This window comes from Oreochromis niloticus, linkage group LG5 (genome assembly GCF_001858045.2).
Source record: "Oreochromis niloticus isolate F11D_XX linkage group LG5, O_niloticus_UMD_NMBU, whole genome shotgun sequence".
In the NCBI taxonomy this organism is placed as follows: domain Eukaryota; kingdom Metazoa; phylum Chordata; class Actinopteri; order Cichliformes; family Cichlidae; genus Oreochromis; species Oreochromis niloticus.
This window is the reverse complement of record NC_031970.2, coordinates 6,187,023-6,207,844: the sequence shown is the minus strand read 5'-3', so window position 1 is coordinate 6,207,844 and position 20,822 is coordinate 6,187,023. Positions and strand designations below refer to the sequence as shown.

Below are 20,822 nucleotides of genomic sequence, written 5' to 3'. Positions count from 1 at the left end.
GAGAAAATTTATACTAAACACGAAGCTTTTGTGTTGCCCACAGCTTTCACTTGAGCGAGCTGCACAGTATACATGGGGACTGGTGTAAACTATAAACATAGCTACAGCTTATAGCTCTGAAACATGAAACCAAAAAAGTAAAACCAGCAATAAACAGCAAGGAAATCCAACTGTGTAGACGTGCATAGGAAAATTAACCTTTGGTTCTCTGGATCTCTGACTCTTTTAGGTCTCATTCTGTTTCAAGACTGAATACAATATTCAGTTTGCAAGATATTGTCAACTTTAACTATGCTGGTGATGGACAGATAGCAATCTGTCGATCTGTGTCACTTAGATTAAGATGGCAACACTCAGTGCGCTCAAGTTAAGGTTTCAAAAATAAGCCTTTAAAAACTAATCAGTGATGTCAAGGTGGTTACAGCTATCTGGTAACAGTAACAAATCAAACACCACTGCCGACCACCTTTTTTTTCTTATATTTCAAATGAGCAAATTTTTATTTATTGTAGATCTTCAGCTGGCGTAATCCTCAGGATATCTTGTGTTTTGTAAGGCTTGTCATCTTAGACAATTAAGCTATTGAATTGTTATTGATTCGTCCTATGTTCTCTCAACGGAACGTCTGCAATTGTCTCCAAAGTCGAACCTCGCTGATAATATTAGGAAGAGGAGAGACAAATGCAGCGCAAAGAGCTTAGCTGCACATGCCATTCTCACACAGCCCTCCAGGCCAACCATTAGCAAGCAAGAGGCAATCACCATTTCATCAACGTTCACCGCACGGCCTCTCCCCTCTCTCTTTTATTCATATCGTCTTTCTTTTTACTTGTTTTTCCCTTCTCCATTTCTCATTTTGATTCTGTTTTCATCGCTGTTCTCCGTCTCGGAGCTCTGCTTTCCTTTCCGTGGTTCACCGTGGTGGTGGATGCATCCATTCATCAGCCTCTGTATGTGCTGATGAATGTTGATTTAAGAGAAGAATGCAACACCCGTGTGAAGGATTTACCTCAGGTGTGTTAGCCTGCAGGTCTGCTATGATGTTTGTGTGATGTATACGGAGCCATGTCAGGGTGACCCGCTGCACTCGGATGGCGGCGGAGAAGAATGTGGGGTCCAGCAGCGCTGTTGTTATGGGATAATAGAGGATGTATCACTCGTTTCTCTCATTATACAGCAGGTCTGTTGCTGACTTTCTCTGGCACATAAAATACACAAATCCTACAGATTGCTGTCCTCTCACACAAACACATTTACACCTGTGCCCTTTTCCTTCCCTGCCTCTGAGAGGCTTCACTCACTGGCTTATCGGCTTAAACCAGCTCTGACAGTGCCAGCCCGGCTCACACACACCTTGTCTCGGGGGCACACCACATTATGAAACAATTACTCCTTTAATTGACAGTTAATTAATCTAAAGTCAATTTGACCTTGCAAGCCTAACCTTGAGATTGAGGGGCTGTGGTAGTCATGACACTAAGGCAAAAGGCTGACGGTGGGATGGAGGGAGAAGAAAAAGGAAAGAAAGGGTGGAGGGAAATGATAGACTATGTCTCTACACCAGCAGAAAGCACTTGCTCTATCTTCTTGTCAAAGTGAAGATGGACTGCGCTAGTGTGGCAAATGTTTCCACAGATGCGTTGTGGCCTGTTAGTGTGCTCCACATTACACCTTATCAACAATTTCGAACTTATTATGCTGATCAGATCGTTTAGGTGTTAATTACACTTCTCATCTGAAAGCTCTGTAAACCCACAGTGCATGTGTGTGTGTGGATGTCTTTATGGTTGAAATTACTAGAAAACTTTCTTATTTTAGTTTTCTTTTTTAATCACCAAAGCATCATAACCAGAAAAAACTCAGTTGTATCAGGTTTTATGATGTAATAATTAGTGCTGGACTGATCCAATTAACAGTATCGGTATCAGTCCGATCCTGACCTAAATTACCCGATCGGATATCGGGGAAAATAACAAAATGTAACCCAAATATCACAAAAGCACCTCACAAAACTTGCGACATGGCGTGACTCAGGTTTTGACCTTAGCACGTCGGAGCAGTATGCATCACGTGACAGAGCGGCTGTTGTACGAGACCTGTCAGCGGTTTGGAGTTACTTCACACCGAAAGCATTTGGAGCCTCACTACCTGCTGCCAAACCGGCATTTCATCTCTGAGCAAGCTATCCCAGAGAAGTAAGGTGGGTAAGTTCATCTCTGAATGTTTGTAAAGCATTCCTACGCTGAGCTTAACAACCGATGTATGGAGCTTGGATGTCTGTGCGTGTCATTGCCAGGTCTGACCATACAATGGATAGGCTCAAGTTTTACTTAAAAAAAAAACAGTGTTGCAGGCTAAACAGTTCCGTGGTTCAAAAAAAAAACTATGAAAAACGCTTATTTTTCATACTTGTGTTAAGTTTTGTATAGAAATTACACAAAATTCAGTCTCAGGTTAAATGTGATAAAAACAGCTTATACTGACATCCATCTTGATAGAAGATGAGTGTTGTGAAGCCGTGTTTGCATTTATTTGCACTGCTTTCCACTCTGGATATCTATTTATGTTAAGCTTCAAGTATAAAAGGGTCCATTCTACAACCTGTTTTTTTTTAGTTGTTGAATATAAACATTATTTTGTGCTGATATTGCACTTTTTTTCAGAACCAAAGAGTTTTTGAAATCTGCATAAAATTGCATTTTGAATTACTTTTTTAATATTATTTTAAATACTCAGATTTAAAGTTCTGCTAAAACAAAAAAAAAATTAGTATTGCTGAACTGCGAAATATTTGGGGTACAGTGTATTTTTTGCATACAATTGTAATAGAATAGCTTTAGTGTCTTTTTAAATTTGAGTATGAAATTATCCAAAATGCAGCAAGATATTAAAAAAACATTATTGATTATAAAATAGACTATATCGGATGCATATCGGTATTGGCAGATATCCAAATTTATGATATCGGTATCGGACATAAAAAAAATGGTATCGTTCTCTAGTAAGAATAATAATATCATGCCATTAATGACAGCAGTCCAAGGTAAATCTGGGTCAGAATACAATGTTTTGGTAAAAAGTAAATTTTGTTCCTGACCGGTTGTACCACATATTTTTGACAGTCTACATCTGACAACAGTCACTCTCTGCAGGTAGAAGGGGAGTCTCACAGGCGCTGTGTTCATCCGGGTATGTTTTACCATTGTGTGAACTCTACGTCAGGGGTGTCAAACATAATTCCAGCACGAGGGGCAGAATCGGCCCCCGCAATCTGGACTCCAATCCGGCCCACTGCATAGCTTTAGAAAATGTGAAGGAGTGCATAGATTTTGAACTTTTAATTGTATTTTCATAAGTTTCTGTCAACAGCTTTTCCTGTTGACAGAAACTCACACCACACCAAAGTACGGGGACATTTTCAGTGAATTAATGAAAACTTTATATTCAAATTTTATAATTACAGGACAGTCTGAGCAATGAACTACCAGAACCTTTTCTCTAACTTTACACGTTCATCATGAAGCTCCACTGGTCCACATCAAAGTGGGCTGTATGTGGCCCACAATGTAAAATCAGTTCCTGCTGTAGGTGGCAACTGGCCATGTGACAAAGGCCTGAGGATACCTGTTTTAAACTGTGACCAGTTCATGACTCGATGTTGTATCATGTGTAGAGCAGTGATGTGAAGTTGAGTGTAGCTGTAGGACTGGAAACCATTTTCTTTGAATGCACGTTTTCTGTTTATGTTAGGCAGGTAAGGGGGATGTATTGTGTTTGTTTTCATGGTGGAAGGATGTTAGATGTAAATGAAGTTACTGACTGCAAATTTGCTATGATGTTGGTCCTTTTTTGGGAGTTGGGAAGAAGGGAGTTGTGTTTATATTATTTCCGGGAACATTTGCATAGAGGGTTTCCATTCTTTTGGGATCTAAGCTTGTTTGAGACTATACTGTACAATTCTGCATTTGAGTAAACTGGAGATGCTGAGGCTGCGTTTCATTCACAGGATGGGTGAAACTGCACCAGGTTGTGCATGCCCTCACCAAAAATATCAGCAATGCACTGTGTTAAATGCACATAATGTCAAACAGTTCCACAACCACAATGGCAAAGGCAATTGTTTATCTTCCGTCACCCGGCTGTCAAATTAAAAGTTCAACCCCTCACCATCCAACCGAGCAGTCAACACTTATCAAAATACTATCAGAGCCGATCTCAAGACGAGGACCTCCATTTACGTTTAGCCTCTTTTCTTCACAAATGCCTACACATTTTTCGATATCAAAATCTATGGCGCGCTGGATAAATTTGTCTCCACTTTGTGTTGCTATGACAAGACAGAGCTCCGACTTCATGGCCGAGTGAATTTCTGTGATTAAAGAGACGACAAGCAAAACCATCTGCTTGTCACATCCATCTGTCATCGCCCAGCGTTCGCCATCAGCCGCACATCACTCAAAAACAACAGCAAGTCATGGAGAGAGAGCGGCAAGGGGGTGGGTGCATACACAACAATGCCTTCAGAGAGAGAGAGAGTGCGAGAGAGACAGAGGGGGAGATGAGGAGGGAGAGCTGGAGAGACCGGGAGGTTCAAAAATGAGAGTTGGGGAGTGTGAGTGAAATTAAATGAGGGGAACAGGGTGAAAAGACAGAGTGCAGGGATGACGGCAAACACAACAAGAAAGAGGAAGAGACAGATGGAGATTCTCTGCTGTTTCGTGCCGCCCATCTCAGAGCCAAACTGTTGATGTTGCCCTGTTGTGCCCACAGATGTCTAACAGAAAGCGTCCTGCCAGCTCCCACAAGCCTATGATCGAATCTCACCAGAGCCCCACTTCCCCCACTTATCACCCACTACTCTTCCCGACTGCGTTTCTACCAAAATATTCGGCCCAAGCAGACTGCTCACACTCGTTCATCATTTTATCGTGTTCACGGTTCTTCATTTCGAGTTAATACTGCAGATATGCATTCAACACAGACACCATTTAACCCTTGTTTATACTATATGTATGACCTATTATGTATTTACATATTTAAATGGGATAAATGAGATTATAAGTCAGACAGACAATGTAGAAGCCTCATGAAGTATTATTTATTTTTTATTTTTTTGTCAGCTAAAACTCCAGGTCTAGTCTTCCACGTCTCTGGACTCAAAGAAAACACCATTTCAGTACAACATGCTTTTCTCCTTGACCCTCCCCTGAGACGTTTCCCAGCTGTACCGTATCCCTCTTCATCGCCTTCAACCCCAGCCTCCCCTGATCCCCCTTCACCTCCTTCTGGTCCTAACACTTAAAATTTCCTCTGAGGAGAGCAGATCTCCAAAAAGTAATTTAATTGTGTGACTGGAAAGGACGTACAAAACACACACACAAATAATACCGCACATTTGTATATAAAGGTTATTATGTGGCAGTTTATTTTTAAGGGCTTTTGCAGATGGCTGTTGAACTGCTAGAGAGATTGTTAGTAGCCGTATTTACCAAATCATCATACTGACTGATACATGAACCGGGTTCTAAGAATTTCTGTAAATAGGCCTTAGTTTAGAAGAAGGGTCTTGGATTGAACTGGATTTTTCCCCTATTTGCAACAGGCAGAAATGTCAGCAGTAATTTTCTATAATAATGTGCACCAGTATGTGAAGAGCGGGTGATCATCATGTCAGCATTACAGGAAATATCACACTAAAAAGCAGCACAAAAAGTTTGTCACTTCCAGTATCTCTATGTTTTTAAAAGCATCTGCAAGATCAGGGCAGAAGGGACGCAATTAATGAGCCCAACTCCATATATATAGAGTCGCTGACCACTTCATTAGCGCTCATTACAGCTAGTTTTGATGTGTTTAAATTATGCTCATGTAATACTGAGGGGCTTGAAGTGTGCCAAGAAAATATCCCCCGTGCCGTCACACCTCCATCACCAGCCTCAACCGTTGACACAAAGCAGGATGTATTTACATCAAATTCTGATCTGACGATCCAAATATTACAGAAGAAATTGAGACTCAATGCAGCTTTAAAGGAGCATTTTCCAGTATTCTGTTGATCAATTTTGACCCCTGGTCTGGTTGCTGTAGCTTCAAGATTCTGTGTGCATTCTGAGATGCTCTTCTGCATACCGTGGTCATAGCAAGTGATTATTTGAGTTAATGATGCTTTCCTATTAGCTAGAATTAATCTAACCTTGTACATCAACAAGCTATTTTTGCCTAGAGATCTGCAGCTCATTGTCGATTTTCTCTATGTTCTCTTGAGATGGTTTGTGAGAGAAAATCCCAAAAATCAGCAGGTCTCAAAACACTCAGACCAGCGCGTCTGGCATCAACAACCACACGTCTGGCCACATTCAAAGTCACCTAAATCACCTTCCTTCCCTGTTCTGGTGCTCGGTTTGGACTTCAGCAAGGCTTACAATCTGTCTTTCATTATAAAGTAATAAAGGTCTGGACTTGAAATAACAGATTCAAAGAGGGAAACTAAAATGCTGAGTGCTGACATTAAGACAGATTTAGAAAAAATAAAAAGATAAAACAATCAGCAAATGCCCTCTTAAGCTAAGTTTGGAGTAGGTTTGTGAGGAACTGGATGAATGCAGGAATGTGCATGCAATGTGATAAGAAGAGTAACACACACACAGAAACCGCTCTCTTATTATATTAGGAGGATATGGGGGAAAAAACCCAAGTCCAGGTAAGAAATGACTCTGCATTTCTCAGCAAGCTGACTCAAACTCTATAAAATAAGATTAGGCAAAATTTCCAAGGTGTGTGGATCTTGTTTCATTGTATCCCTGCTCACAAGCCACTATTTCTGTTCTTTCCTGCTCTTTTTCTCAGTTTCAGTCGTTCTGTCCTTCTTCTCTTTTCACCTCAACAATGTCCTCACATCCTCAGATAAAAACACAGTCAGCAAAGGGGCCTTTGGGGGTTTGTAGGAAAACCAGTCCTCATCTTTCATCTTCCCATCCTGGTCCCTGTTCTCTGTCTTTCAAGTCTCTCCCCTCCTCATCCACTGTCTTGTTTTCTCCTCCTCCTCCCTTTCTTTGTCTCCCCCAGCCACTTTCTCTCCATCTTTCTCTCTTTCCCTCCCACCAACTATCTCCAGGATTATCGATTTAACGTAGGCCGTGATTGAGTCTCACTGGGTGTAATGTGGGCCCTAAGGTGTCTTCTGAATGGAGAGCATCATGAGTTATGGACTAACTATAGTCACTCTTCCACAACACCTGAATCACAGACATGGTATTACACACACACACACACACACACACACACACACACACACACACACACACACACACACACAAACACACACACATACACACACACATGCACACACACACATGCACACACACACACACAAAGAGAGAGAAACGAGGCTCACGGTAGACACAACTTAATTTCTGCAAAGGTGTAAATTAAAGATGTCATTTTATAACCTCTTGAGCTTTCTCTTATACTCATTTGCATTCAGAGAGATTGCATCGTGCTGTGATATTTGTCTTTTCCCCCCGGCTTCCTTTGCAGTTCAGTCATATCACACATATTCATTCAATGTTGGATCGATGATTCAGCAGCAGCATAAACACCTACAGATACGTGTAATACACAAATTAATATGCAAGAGAATACACTAATGATAATGTCAGTGGTTAAACAAATAAGCAAAGGTTTTACTCACCATTAAAAGAGAAGAGGACAACAAGTCATTTCAGTCAGAGCTGCACTGTGTCACAGGCACAGCTTTCCCAGAAGCTTAGCAGCAGCGAGTGTGAAGCGTTGGCTTGTCGCTGTTCAGAAACACAGCAGCGGAAGTTAATTTCACTCAAAAGCTGTGCTTGTCATTTTTGAACTGCCCATTTTAAACTACATTATATTTTTAGCATAGATAGCATAAAAGATGGGCATGGTAACATTAGCAGGTGGTTAGTTTAGTCCAGTTAATCCTTTTTGAAACAGGACACAACTAATAATGATCAATTTTTTAATCAGTATGATCTGAAACATGGGGTCGAGTCCATAAATTCATTAAATTGTTTCTTGGGGTCAAGCAAGGGATCCAAAAGTTGTTTTTACCCAAAGACTTCTATACATATATATATATCTATCAAAAATAGCGCTATTACTGTGTCTGGGTTTGCATTGAAAGTAGTGTCTAAAAAGAGTTCCACCTCAAACATTAGCTCTAGAGATATCGTAACATTTAGAGAAATGACAATTTAAAGGAAAAATCAACACAAGTGTAAGGTGGTGTAAAAGAACAGCATCTGTGTGCTTGATATTGATTCTACAAGACTTTTCTGGGTGGGGTCACCATCATGGAATAGACCTCTGTTTCAGCTTAAAGATGATCACTTAGAACAACACTGTAGTGATTTACAGTGATCCCTTCATCAAACCCGAGAGGTGGCCGGAACAATGCCAACAAAACATCCCCACAAACCCAACACAGCCAGATCATTTCATCGTGTTGGTCAAACATTCAGTTTTTATTGCATTAATATAACATTTAGATAAAAATGCTAGAATTTCACTTGCTTCATCTTTGCAGATAGGTTGTGTCCAGTGACGTTAAAGTAAATGTAAAATAGTTGTTGGACAGAAAGAATCTAAACGCTTCTTCCTTCACAAAGAAAAGTCTGGTAGGTGCAGCAACTTTGCACGTTTACTCAACCGCTGCATTTAAATACAGTTTTGAAATATATCGATTTATTTCCACTGTGTGCCTGTTACATTTAGCTATTGCCCACTTTAAAGATAAGGATCTTACCCACAGCTGGCACAGTTTTTTGGATACTGACACTATAATTAGTATGATGCAGTTAAAAAAACAACTTTTAAAAACATTTACTGCTTTTTAAGTACTTTCAGAGTGTTTTATTTGTTTGTTTGTTTCTTTTTTATGAACCAGACAGTCTGTGTACTGTACAGATTCTAAAGCCCAGATTGTATATCTAGTATAGACTAACACTCATACTAACTTAAGTACAATTTGCTGATAGCTATCGACTTTTATGATGGGTTAAAGTGAATGCAGAGCACCTTTATCAAGAGAAGTGACCATAGTAAGTCCATAAAAAAGTTCCATTCATATTTCTGCAGTGGCATGTTGCAAACGTGTAAATGTGCAGATCTGATTGCCTTGCACTGCATATGTGAATGTGTATTGTGGTAGAAACTGGTAGTTACACTTTCAAAACACAAAATTGTTTCCTACATAATGGGAAAAATGTGTCTTCATGTGCTAAATATCCTACTACTTTAGGAATGTGGTATCATTGCTACCTACTGTAAAGTACCACAGAGCCTGTGGAACAATCAGGTGAACATCTCAGATTAGCACAGGATCTTACCACAGGGATTTACCACAGGAACATGTGCCAGAGTACAATCCCAGAGTTCCACAGGAAAATAAGTCACAACAGTATTTCATTACCACAGAAATGTATGCAGAGCCCTGAGTATGAGCGCCACCCCAGTCACACAGTGATGTTACTGTTGGAAAGGTTGACATGGCTGTGTTTCTAACAGTCGGCGTCCTTGTTACAGTCACTTTGATAATATTTAACCGCTATGAACGAATCAGGTAAAGCAGCTCTGCCTGGTTTGGCTTTTCATCGCCCTGGCAACAGAGGCAGGCAGCCCACTTTGATGGCTGCGTGTTGCTGCCGGTAGCTTACTATCAGTGACTATCAATGAACTCGGCTCATTTTCCTTACTTGTTGCAGTGCTCCTGAGACATGCTCCTCCTCAGTTGCTCCATCGTGTCCTTGTGTATAAACAGGTTCAAAAGAGAGAAGAAAGTAACGTTTATAGACACACACTTAGGTTTATCTTAAGAACTCCTGTGTGGTGTAGAAGTTTCTTGTCTGAAACCCCTGCTGTGGATTTACATTTTTCAGTGTGTAATTGTTTTGTAAAATCTTAGGAAATCTGTTTAAATTCAAAAACATAACCTGCTGATGTGTTTCCCGTCTTTTGTTTGTCTGTTTGATGGTTAGGTAAATAAGCACTCAGCCTGTAACTGTAACCACTTCAGTGTTTCAAGCGTAGCGAACCAATCCCACTCCAATTTGTTCCATGCAAATTGATGGACTAAAAAAATGTTAACAAAACCAAAGAGGCAGTTTCTGTTGAAATGAACAAATTTGTGCTACTGTGAGAAGTCAGCAGGAGTATGAAGTTATTATAAATATGAGCCCTCTACCTGGTCTTGCACCTGAATTAGCAGTATTGATTTCAGGAGTAGTCCAACCTGACTTCTTCACATAATTTGCCAAACTTCCAGGGACACCACATATATTATTGATGATAGTTTGGGAGTCTATAATAAGTCTGCACAACTGACTAAAAAGGCATTTGTGTTAGCATAAATCAGTTGTGTTTGCTGTTGCTTTCCAAATGTATGCTCGCTTTTATCCATGCATTAACCCCCCTCCTCCTCCTCCAACATCCTATATTTGCCCCAAAAGCAAGATGCTCATTGTAATTCGTGAATCCTATTAGGATTGGCCCCAGAGTCGGCCTCTGCTTAGCAAATAAATAATGGTAATGATGATGATCCCTCATCTTGTCACTGGGGCTCTCCCCCGGGGGCTCCGCAGTGCAGGTGGAGGGAGCCTCTCCTGGCCTAATTGGTTCCAACCCTGCAGTCTTCTCTCCAGCCTTTGCTCCCTCCCTCCTCTATCTCTCTCTCTGTGGGCCTCGGGAGCCACTCGGTAAACTTGTCTTTCTCACTCTTCTAACGTGTGTGTATATGTGCGTGTGTGTGTGTGTGTCATCACCATCTTTAATTTATTTTTGCACTAGCATGAAATCACATATAAATCAGCACTTTTTGTCTTTCTGTCCCTTGCGCCCTCTCCTCACACATGACAGACAGACGTGAAAACACACACACACACACACACACACTGACATCTATGTAGAGTACTGTGCAACATGCTGCCAATATTTCGCCACTGTCTTCCCCTGCGGTGTGTGTTGGCAGTTAGTGGATATACACACACCTTGAATTACTTAATGGTGCCAGACAGAAGACTGTTTCTATCTCTACACCTGTCTGCCTTGTCCATAATTCTGACCCCTGCCCTGCACCGAGCCTATCTCAACCATCACCTACCTCATTACATTTCCACTTTTTAAAAAAAGACTCGATTTTGTATGTCACACGATTGCAAAGTCATTTTGAATGTATGAGTAACGGAGATTAATAATCATACAAATCAGATTAGATAATTGAATTTTGGCGCCTCAGTGAAAAATGGAAAGAAATAAAAGGCGTGTTATTCTGCAACAGTTATTAAAAGAATCATGTCAGGGTTTTTAATCTAACGCTTCACAGGTTCTGTCAGGAAATCCGAGATTTGAAACAAATTCATGCTGTTGCACGCACACTTACACACACCTGTATGTCACAGGGAAAAAAAATGAGACACATCAAGAGAGTATGGCAACTTTCTAAAAATAAACACGGTCCCTAAGCTTTGTGAGAGGCCTAAAATGTTGTTTTGTTGCTATGAGGTCTGGGGAAAGAAGCGGCATTAGCAGTGGCCCATGGAAGAGACTTTCTGAAACATTTCTAAAAAAATCAATACCTTCTCTGCTAGGCAAAGAGGATCTCTAATATAGTTTTATGTTATTATTTTTCCTCACATTGCTACATTTCTCGGCGGCTGGCAGAGGGAAGATAGATTTTCTCTTCGACTCGATGGTAAATGCGATTCTGAATGTGGCGGTTCAATGGGATGATGCAGAGCCTGCGCTCTTAAAAAGGGGTGCATCACTTTCTGCACAGCCATAGGTGCAGTTTGACACCTCACAGAGTTATATTACTTTTTAACGCTGTATAATGCTGTTTCAACATGCGTTGCAAATGACACATCGCACTTTCGAGGTTTCCATTATTAGAGGAAAGCAGCAAGCTGTGCCTGGCCTAAAACTGCACCCATGGGTGTGATACGTAACACCTCGGGATCACAAATTAAGGAGAGAAAATGTAATGAACTTTTGGATCTAATTTGATTATTACATTTAATGCCAAGTAATAATTCTGGCATGAGTGAATTTAATTTAATTGTTGCGTGGCTACAAATCAGGTCAATACTCTAAAAGTGAAGGGTTTCTAGAAACCAAACCAGCGCTCCCAGCTGCTCTGCATGCTTCTTTTATATCACAGCTTTATTAAAATGAAAAATAAGACACTTCCTACAGATAAGGCTGGAATTTGGTTGCCTGTGCATCTCCAAAACTGTTATTAACAGTAAGCACACACTGGCTCCCAGTGGGGTGTCAAGTTGGTTCAGTGAGAATTTCAGCATGACTGGCTGTATGTCCAGTACAACAGGGACCTCTGTTGGGTCAAATTGGCACTGCATGGTAACTGTGTACAGCACAGTGTAATTCAAGGTGGTATTTACACTGTTGTATATGTTAAGAATGTATTATATGACAGAAGAGATGGAGGCAGATGATCATCTGTGGCTAGAAGAGGAAGAAGAAGTACTGACTGGTGTAAAAAAGCCTTTTCCAGAAAGTCTGTTAAAGCACTCCATAGTAAAAGTTGAGAGCTTTAAATTTCTCATTTTATAGAGCTCTTTGTCCTCATTTGTGTAAAATGACACAATGAGTGTCATTTTGAATGTAAAACCAAGCACCAGTTATTCATTTCTAGCTGTTAAATGATCAAATCTTCAGAGGAAACAAACATTTCCAAACTTTATGGTTTCAGACTCAACTTTCAGATGCCAGGAAGGGTATTTAAAAAGTTAATACTTACGCTCTATTTCCATAGCATCAAAGTCAAATGAATATCAAATCAATCTGCTGATCATGCATGAAAACAGTTGAAAACAGAACGAGCAAGAAAGATAAGCACACTAATGGAAATGTGCGGAGACGGAAACTCACATACAAATATCTAAAATCACCCACCCACACATATCCACAAACATCCTGGCAACCTTCCTCCATCCTGCCTGTCTGCAGTGGCAGGGTCAGAGGGTCGAGGATGACAACATGGCAGCTATGGTAGCCCATCTTCCACACAGTCACTTCAGTCCAGCGCAGCATGAAGCAGAGGCCGTTTCCCAGGGGGAAGTGACCCGTGTCTGAAGGGGTTCTCTGTTGTCCAATCAGAAGACTGCTGAAGCCTGGCAGTGGTACCTGCTCGGGCCACGAATCTCCTTTCCTCTGACAGACGACAGAGCAGGAAGGAGGTGTGACCAGGCAACTCATCATCTGCATCTAAACATGTTGGACGAGCCCGCGAAGGAGAGGAAACCAGGTAAGCAGGGAGGCAGCAAATGTGAAAATCAGTCTTATTCAGACGAGCGATCACTGAAAAAGCACAGAAATTAAAGCAAGAAATGTTTATTAAACATTATCAGAAGACACTGCAGCAGGTAGAGGCGTGTGAACAAAGTGAACAGATGTTTGTCCATCTGTCTTTCTGTCTATGTGTGCTGTGATTCAGGCTGTATATGTTCACTAAAATATCTCTTCATATGCCATTCCCTTCATTCCCCGTCGCCAACCATCCCCGCAGTGTTTCATTCAGCTAATTACACTGCACTCAGAGTATCTATAGATAAAAGCTCTGCATCCTTTTGAAGATCTGGAAATGTTTCTGCTTCATTATTGTCTCGCATTTGTTCCCCCGACATGTGAGGAAATGAATGCATTCTTACCTTTGCTAAGAATGACACTGATAACGAAGTGATAACAAATTCTGCACCTTTTCCCAGATCCAACCCTTTGTGTGTTTCTTCTTCTTCCTCACACACTGAATCTGCATAATATGATGAAACACACTCAAATTATGTTCATTCAGTGTCCGTTCAGTGTTATAGGGATGACTGATGGAAAGAAGCACTTGCATGCTCGCAGGTCTGATCCTGTTAATTATATTTCCAACCTCGGCCACATATGTGGGGGGCTGTGATTCGTATGATTTATTCACATGGACAGTAAGAAAATGTGCATTATCTGTGCTTCTAAAAGTGCCTGTTTTTATGTTTGATATTGTCAGTAGAAATGGTTGTTACAGCAGCAGCATTGTTGTTACAAAAGTTAGCAAAAATATCCATCTAACTAACAAAGATCTCCTGCAGCAGGTTGGCTCCTGACCTCCTCGCGCTTCTTCACCACAATATAATGACACACAAGCACACCAAAAAAAATGATCTCAATAATAAATCTCCGTATGCTTGGCTTTTTCTTCTTCATCTTTCTTGCTAAATAATCATGTGATTTACTTTTACTGTGGTGCATTAATTGCTGTGGACCAAAGCTGAGGTCAAAGTTGTTCAGATGATTTTAAAAGGCATTTCACTGATGTTAAACTGAGTGTGTCACCACAGTTGTTAAGTGTCTGCTACTGTTCAGACAGTACAGTTGTGGTTAGAAGTTTGCATAGACTCATCATGAAAACTCCAGATTGACCATGACATTCGTGCCCATGATGAGTGTATTCTGAACACAGCTTTACTTCATCAGTCTTCTGAAAACGTCTGTTCTGTCATGAACTTTAATGAACTTTAAACTTGAAGCCTGTAGAGATTTACACCTTTTTTAAATTTCTCTAAGCATTGCACCGTCTGACCTTTGTGTGAATTTGCTGGAAAGATTGTGGGAACAGTATTACACACTCCTTAATGCTCCATTGCCAAAACATCTGCTTTTATAGACAGAATCACACTGGGTGATGATCAGTTAATCCAGTGCATTTGATTCACAGCACCTGGCTGCTGCTTACAGTCTTAATTCCTATGGAAGCGGTTAGGGTGTTATTTTACACCTTATGTTTCACTTGATGTAACGACTAGGGGTGGAAAAACTTGCTCTTTTAACTAGTGATTGTTTACATGCCACTCTTAAGTCCTGCAAACCACTCATATTAAAGTCCATTTAGGTCGTGCCTCACAGCCTGCTCCGAAACGTTTTCAACCTGCTGCTCGTGATAGCAAATTTCAGAAATTTGTAGACCATGTTTTTGTTGAGTGTGTGTGTTGGTTTATGCATGAAATGTTGTTTCAATAACAAATCCGCTGAGAGCACAGAACAATTGTGAGCAGCAATTAATCTGCGATTCAATATGTGTGAGTGCGCTTCGACAGATGAGATGCAAAACAATCCTCAATAGCAAGCCAGAACAGGAATTTGGATGTAAAACACATTTGGAGCTCGTGAGGCAACTTGTGTTACGTTTCAGCAAATACCAGAGCAATGCAGTGTAGCACTTTTTTATTTTATTTTTTTTTTTTTAGCTCACTTTTGATGAGTTAAAATTAAACATCTGCTGAAGGATTGAGCACAATTCTTCCAAAAGATATTTACTCTTTTGTTGCTTCGCTGGTGGCTGTGGGAAGCACTGCTGTTCAAAATCTCCCACTGGTGTTCAGTTGGCTTGTAATCTGGTGACTACAGGGGACATCGCATTATTTATAACCGTTCCCTCATGCCAAATTCATGAGAGCATTGTTATCCTTTAAGAGATCACTTCTATTGGGAAATGTTTTAATGTCGGAACAAGGCAATCACTGTTTTTTATTTGCAGTGGCCCTTCTTTCTAAATGGACTCGAACTATGCCTGCAAAATATCATCAGAGTCATCGGACTCCCTTATTGTCAATCAAGGATCTAGGATTTCCTTTAAATTGTCAAATATCTGTATTTCACGCTCTCAGTTTTATTCTTGGCCTACAGTTTGGTGTAAACAGTGGCGAGGTGTAAATATAGTTTACAGTTACAGTTTGTAATGTGTCTGCATAGGACCTGTGTATTTGATTGTGCATGTGAGCATCAACCTGGCCTTTCCTCAGAGTGATTTGGCCCATCTCTCTGTTTCCAGCAAAGGGGCGGGTCACCTTGTGGACCTCCTCTCCTGTTCACACATGGATGATGTAGTGGGCGGGGATGAATCCCGTTCTTGTCCCAATCCCCTCCTGGTGGAGCAAACGCTTTGATCGTGAGGTATACTGAGGCTCCAGGGTCTAATTTGGATTACTCAGATGCCTCAGTTTAAACATGGATATATCATGTCATAGCAAGGCTTTGAGATTAGTGAGACTGACAAAAATAGCACAACAGATGATGCACAGTGCTGTCAAACCACTACTCATCAGGTCTGTAGTTAATTACGTCACTTGTTATTTCCTACAACATATCCTGTTGAAGATTTCGGTCTCATGGCTTACATTTGCTCAACAACCACATAAATATTGAAAACAAACCTTTTGAAGGAGCCAACAGCAATTAGACCTTTTTTTCCCATCATAATTGTTCTGGCTCAAAAAAGATCATCATCTAGTGGCATAAATCCCAGATCTCGATAATGACCAAAATCTAATTAATCAATCCTCGTGCCATCTGGCTCGGTATCTCTAGGTGAAATTTCACACTGTTTGGAGAGCAGACAGGGTTGAAAACATCACTTGACCATGATTACAGTGAAATATGTTGTGCGAGCTGAATTTAAAAAATAAATCTGGGTCTCACCCTCCACCATTCCTCACTGGAGTCATCTATCACTGCTCTGCGCTCACTGGCGCTTAAGAACAAATAAGACATGAGTATTTTAGGAATATTCAGATGTCACATGGTGACACAAGCAAGTAGGGCAGCCTGGAAGAAAAAGAGCAAGAAAGCGATTAAGGGAGTCATCAAAGGAGACAGGAAGTGTTGTGGAGGAGCTTACCGAACATCTAGATCATCTTTCCCTATGGCCTTGAAGCAATAGAGAGCCGGATAGTAGTGAGACTGGCTGAACACACTGATCTTCCCCTGCTGAAGCTTTTTATTCTGAAAACTTTAGATTGACCTGTCTTTCACGGTGGTAATTATCACTGCTATCATTATCTGCAAGATTATCATTTTAATTGACTCTGTCATTCTCAGACTTTGTCATCTGCAAGAACTTCTCCTCTTTTGGTTCCTTTGTCTCCTCCTAAGAACAAGGAGGAATACTAAACATTTTGACGATTTAAAAGAAAAATACTCCTGGCACAAAAGATGTCCAAGCTTGACTAAAATGCACGATTGGTGCGTGTCTGCATTTACTGAAGCCACAGGATTTTTTTCTCCTTTTTCGCTTTCTTCATCCTCTTGCTTCCTCCATCATCATCATCATCTGAGTGTGGGTACAGCAGTACTAGTACTTTTACTGCACTGACCGACTTCAGTATTGCAAACATAATGCAAGATTAATGGTATAAATATAAATATATGCATTACAGATATTATATGTAAACCATAAAGTCTGATATTAAAGTCACAATTACTTAACTTAGGTGATTTTACGAAAGTGCATAAATGTGTTGCCTTTGCATTGTATGATTAAAAGATCTGAGTACATCCATACATGCGTTCTTCTCGTCCTCTGATCCTTTCTTACACCCCTTGTTAGCCATAGTTGAACTGATTTGCAGTGTCTCTAACACAGGGTCAGTGCGGGTTGACTATGCTGTCAAACAAAGATTAGCATTCATTAGACATGCAGATAAAAGTAGAATATAAGGACAGGCCTGATTCAACTGCAGAAAAGGACTCAAAACTGATTGTGTAAGTTGTTCTGGGGTCCCAAAAAGGTGCTGCTTATTCTGTATCGATAGATATTTCTGTCTTACAAGTGTTAAAGATGTTGCAAGTTATTTAAAAAGTTCATTTAAAAAGCTCCACATGACAAACAAATAAACAAACAAAAGCATGAAAAACGGGGGGGGGGGTTACAGGTTACTGAAACTAAAAACACATTTGCTTTATGATTCATTTCTTAAAAACTACAGCAATGTTGAAGCAAACTTATGTTAAAAGGCTAAGTGTCCAGGTTTGGCATTTGGTTTTAATGAGGAATTTATCTCAATGTAGCAATGTGTGCAAGTGGGATTTGCAAAAGGGCAGCAGCTGTGAGACTGTGGCATACTGCTGACTGCGGTAGAGAGAACTGTAGGCTCTTCCAAAGCCTACAGGCTGCAAGAGCACATGACAAGAGAGGGGGCAAGGAGAGGTGCATACACATTAAATATATGGGAGGAAAGAATCTCTGCAGTACTCTTTTACACTCATGCCACGGACACACTGTGTCTTACAATTTTACCAAAACACATCGGGAACTCCACCTGTGCCTGGCAGTGGTGGTGGGTGCTGGTTTGTGACACCCACAAGCAATCATGTGAGCACAGATATCGCAAAACTTTGGTTTTTTGCAGTAGTGATCTGTAAACTTGTGAGGTTTGTCATTGGCCGGTTTGACTGGCTTTGGAGGAAGTAGTTCGTCTTTCTTGTTCTCTTCTACATCCTCATCACGGATGAAATATACCTGAAAGGAAAGAGGATGAAAATCACTACAGAGAAGGATAAAATAGTTGCTATGAGCACCAAAGGTTTGACATGAAGGACTTTGTCTTTTTGTGAAAATTTTAAAAAAGCAACATGTGGATAAAGATGTATTTAATGGAACCATTGGATAATTTTATCAGCTACACGTCTACCTGCAACATCTGAAAGGCCTGAATGACACAGTTTTGAGATTCCACTACTTTGTTCTCTTTATTCAGCCCAAACAGTCTCAGTGTCCTGAGCCGCCCACCACAGGCTGACAGATTTATACGAGACCGTGTCTATTAATACTGCACTCTGAGTCATATGGAGCCGGTCGGGTCGTCGCACAAACCGCATCACGTCAGGCAGAGCCGAGAGAAAGAACTTTAGTGCTGAGACTGTTGTAGGTTTTTGCTACTTCATTTTCATCCATCCATCCATCCTATTGGATAGGATGGAGTCTATCCCAGTTGTCATAGAGATAGGCTATTGTGATGAAAATTCATGGATTCAGTGGGTAGCTTTGCATGTTATAGAGTTCTTGTCACAAATGACAGGTGGGACAAATAGATGTAGATCTTAAAATAGCCATCAGCAGACACCCACAACATTCCCAGTTGGACGTCCAAACAGTTGACTTCACTGCTGCTATATACAGTCAAAAACACGGCCATGGGGACGTCTGTCTTTTTCTCAGACACACACACACACACACATATTTACAAGCTTTTGTATTCACACACCATCACAGGGAAGCCTGACAGACTGAACTCTCAAAGTCTGGCAGGATTAGAGAAGCCCTGCGGCCATCAGGCTGTGGATTTACACAATAATAACTGCTAATACCAGGGATAGTTCACACATTACAGTGCCATCTCACTGCAACTCTATTTAGCTGTCAGAATTCCTAAACAGACCTACCACAATGCTTCTGTCAGCTGAGAGTTGACTTATTCAAACTCACTTTTGCAGTTATTCACAAAATGACACAAGGCAGAGGAAGACGTGATGCAATATCTGACATTCACACTTTATCAGGTAATAAAAGTGTGAGTGTTGACATGAAAGTAGGCTAGATAAATCAAATGAAGACTGCCTATATTTTCTACCAATTAATTGTATATAGGTAGTTATGTTGGTTCCTCTCTATCCCAGACACAGTAAAAGAGAACAGACTTTGGTTTGCAGTGTGTTTACAGCATGTTCAGAAGCAGTAATTGCACAGTATAGATCAAAACTCTACAATCACTCAAAAAACATTCTTTTTCTGTGAAAAATAAGCAAGTTCATAATGTGTTGCAGAGGTGTTAAATATGTGGTCTGCATTCTAGAGTGAGTCCACTGTGAGGTCCAATCTGCCCCACAGGATGGCTTTGAAAAGCCTGCAAAGATCTTCTGCAAAAATTGCAGGAAAACACCAGAATTATTGCTATAATTATTTTCATAGTACTTTGAGCAGCAGAAAGCAACCTATTACAAATGATTAACAGTGGCTCACGTCACAAGAGCAGTTTTATAAACTAGTCAGAGGGTTAGGGTTAGGTTTTAATGATTTTTAATATCTATTATTTTGAGTATTGTGATAATATCATGTCGTGGGGTCTCTGATGAGTCCTGCCTCTATTTTTTATACAGTGATTTTACTAGTTCAACCTATTTTAAGCTCTATGTGGACCTATAATGAGTCAGATGCCTCCAGTGTATTATTTCTTTAATTATTTTATTTAGTTTGATTCTCTTTTTGATTAGGAAAGATGCAGAGATAAAAATCTTAAAATCATCTAATTGCAATACTTCAAGAGCTAAATCAGAAAATATGTTCAAAACTTTGGATTATTGATGCAGTCTTGTAGTGGGACAAATGTAAACTATCACAAACACGACACATGAAGAAGAATTCCCGATATGAATGATTTGTTTAAGAATTACTTTGTGCGGTTCATAAACAGTCACACATTGTTTCGATGTCTCACCTCACTCTCAGGGAAATGGGTTATCATTAATATCCACAGAGTCCTTGTCCTCCAGCCTGGTGCAAATGTCACACTAAGGGAATGAATCTTTCACTGTGAGTGCATAAAGGAACTTGTCAAGCTGGATTTCTGGTCCAAATTGTAGGAAAAACTTATGAGTCACAGCGAGCCAGGATGTTGTTCAGTTGTTTCCTGACTGAGCCAGTAGATGGCACTGTAGACAGAAAACACACCCGAAAGGCTGGTGGTGTGTTCATCTGAAAACACACACACACACACTAAAAACTGTGAATGATGTGATCTCACTGCTCACTGCTGTCCCTCTGTTGACCCGTAAACTTTTCTCAGATCTTTTTCTAGGAGCTCTGTCTTACTCAATAACACTTCAACAGGAGGGAGATTGAGATAAATAATGCCAGAGGCCTGGGAGCTTGAGGGTCCTGCGTGGTATCTTTTCCTCAGTATCTGTTCCTAGGACTGCGCTCTTCTGGACAGAGAGCTCAGATGTTGGTCCTGGGATCT

General features: G+C 40.6%; 1 long non-coding RNA gene across 1 annotated transcript; it reads right to left on the bottom strand.

Annotated features, from left to right (window-relative positions):
* Positions 1-7,517: 7,517 nt before the first annotated feature.
* LOC112846829 (uncharacterized) lies at positions 7,518-9,842 on the bottom strand. Its single transcript, XR_003220005.1, has 3 exons — positions 9,729-9,842; positions 7,691-7,799; positions 7,518-7,598 (listed from the first exon to the last, which is right to left on the bottom strand). It is a non-coding gene; the product is annotated as an uncharacterized LOC112846829 (long non-coding RNA).
* Between the last annotated feature and the right edge of the window lie 10,980 nt (positions 9,843-20,822).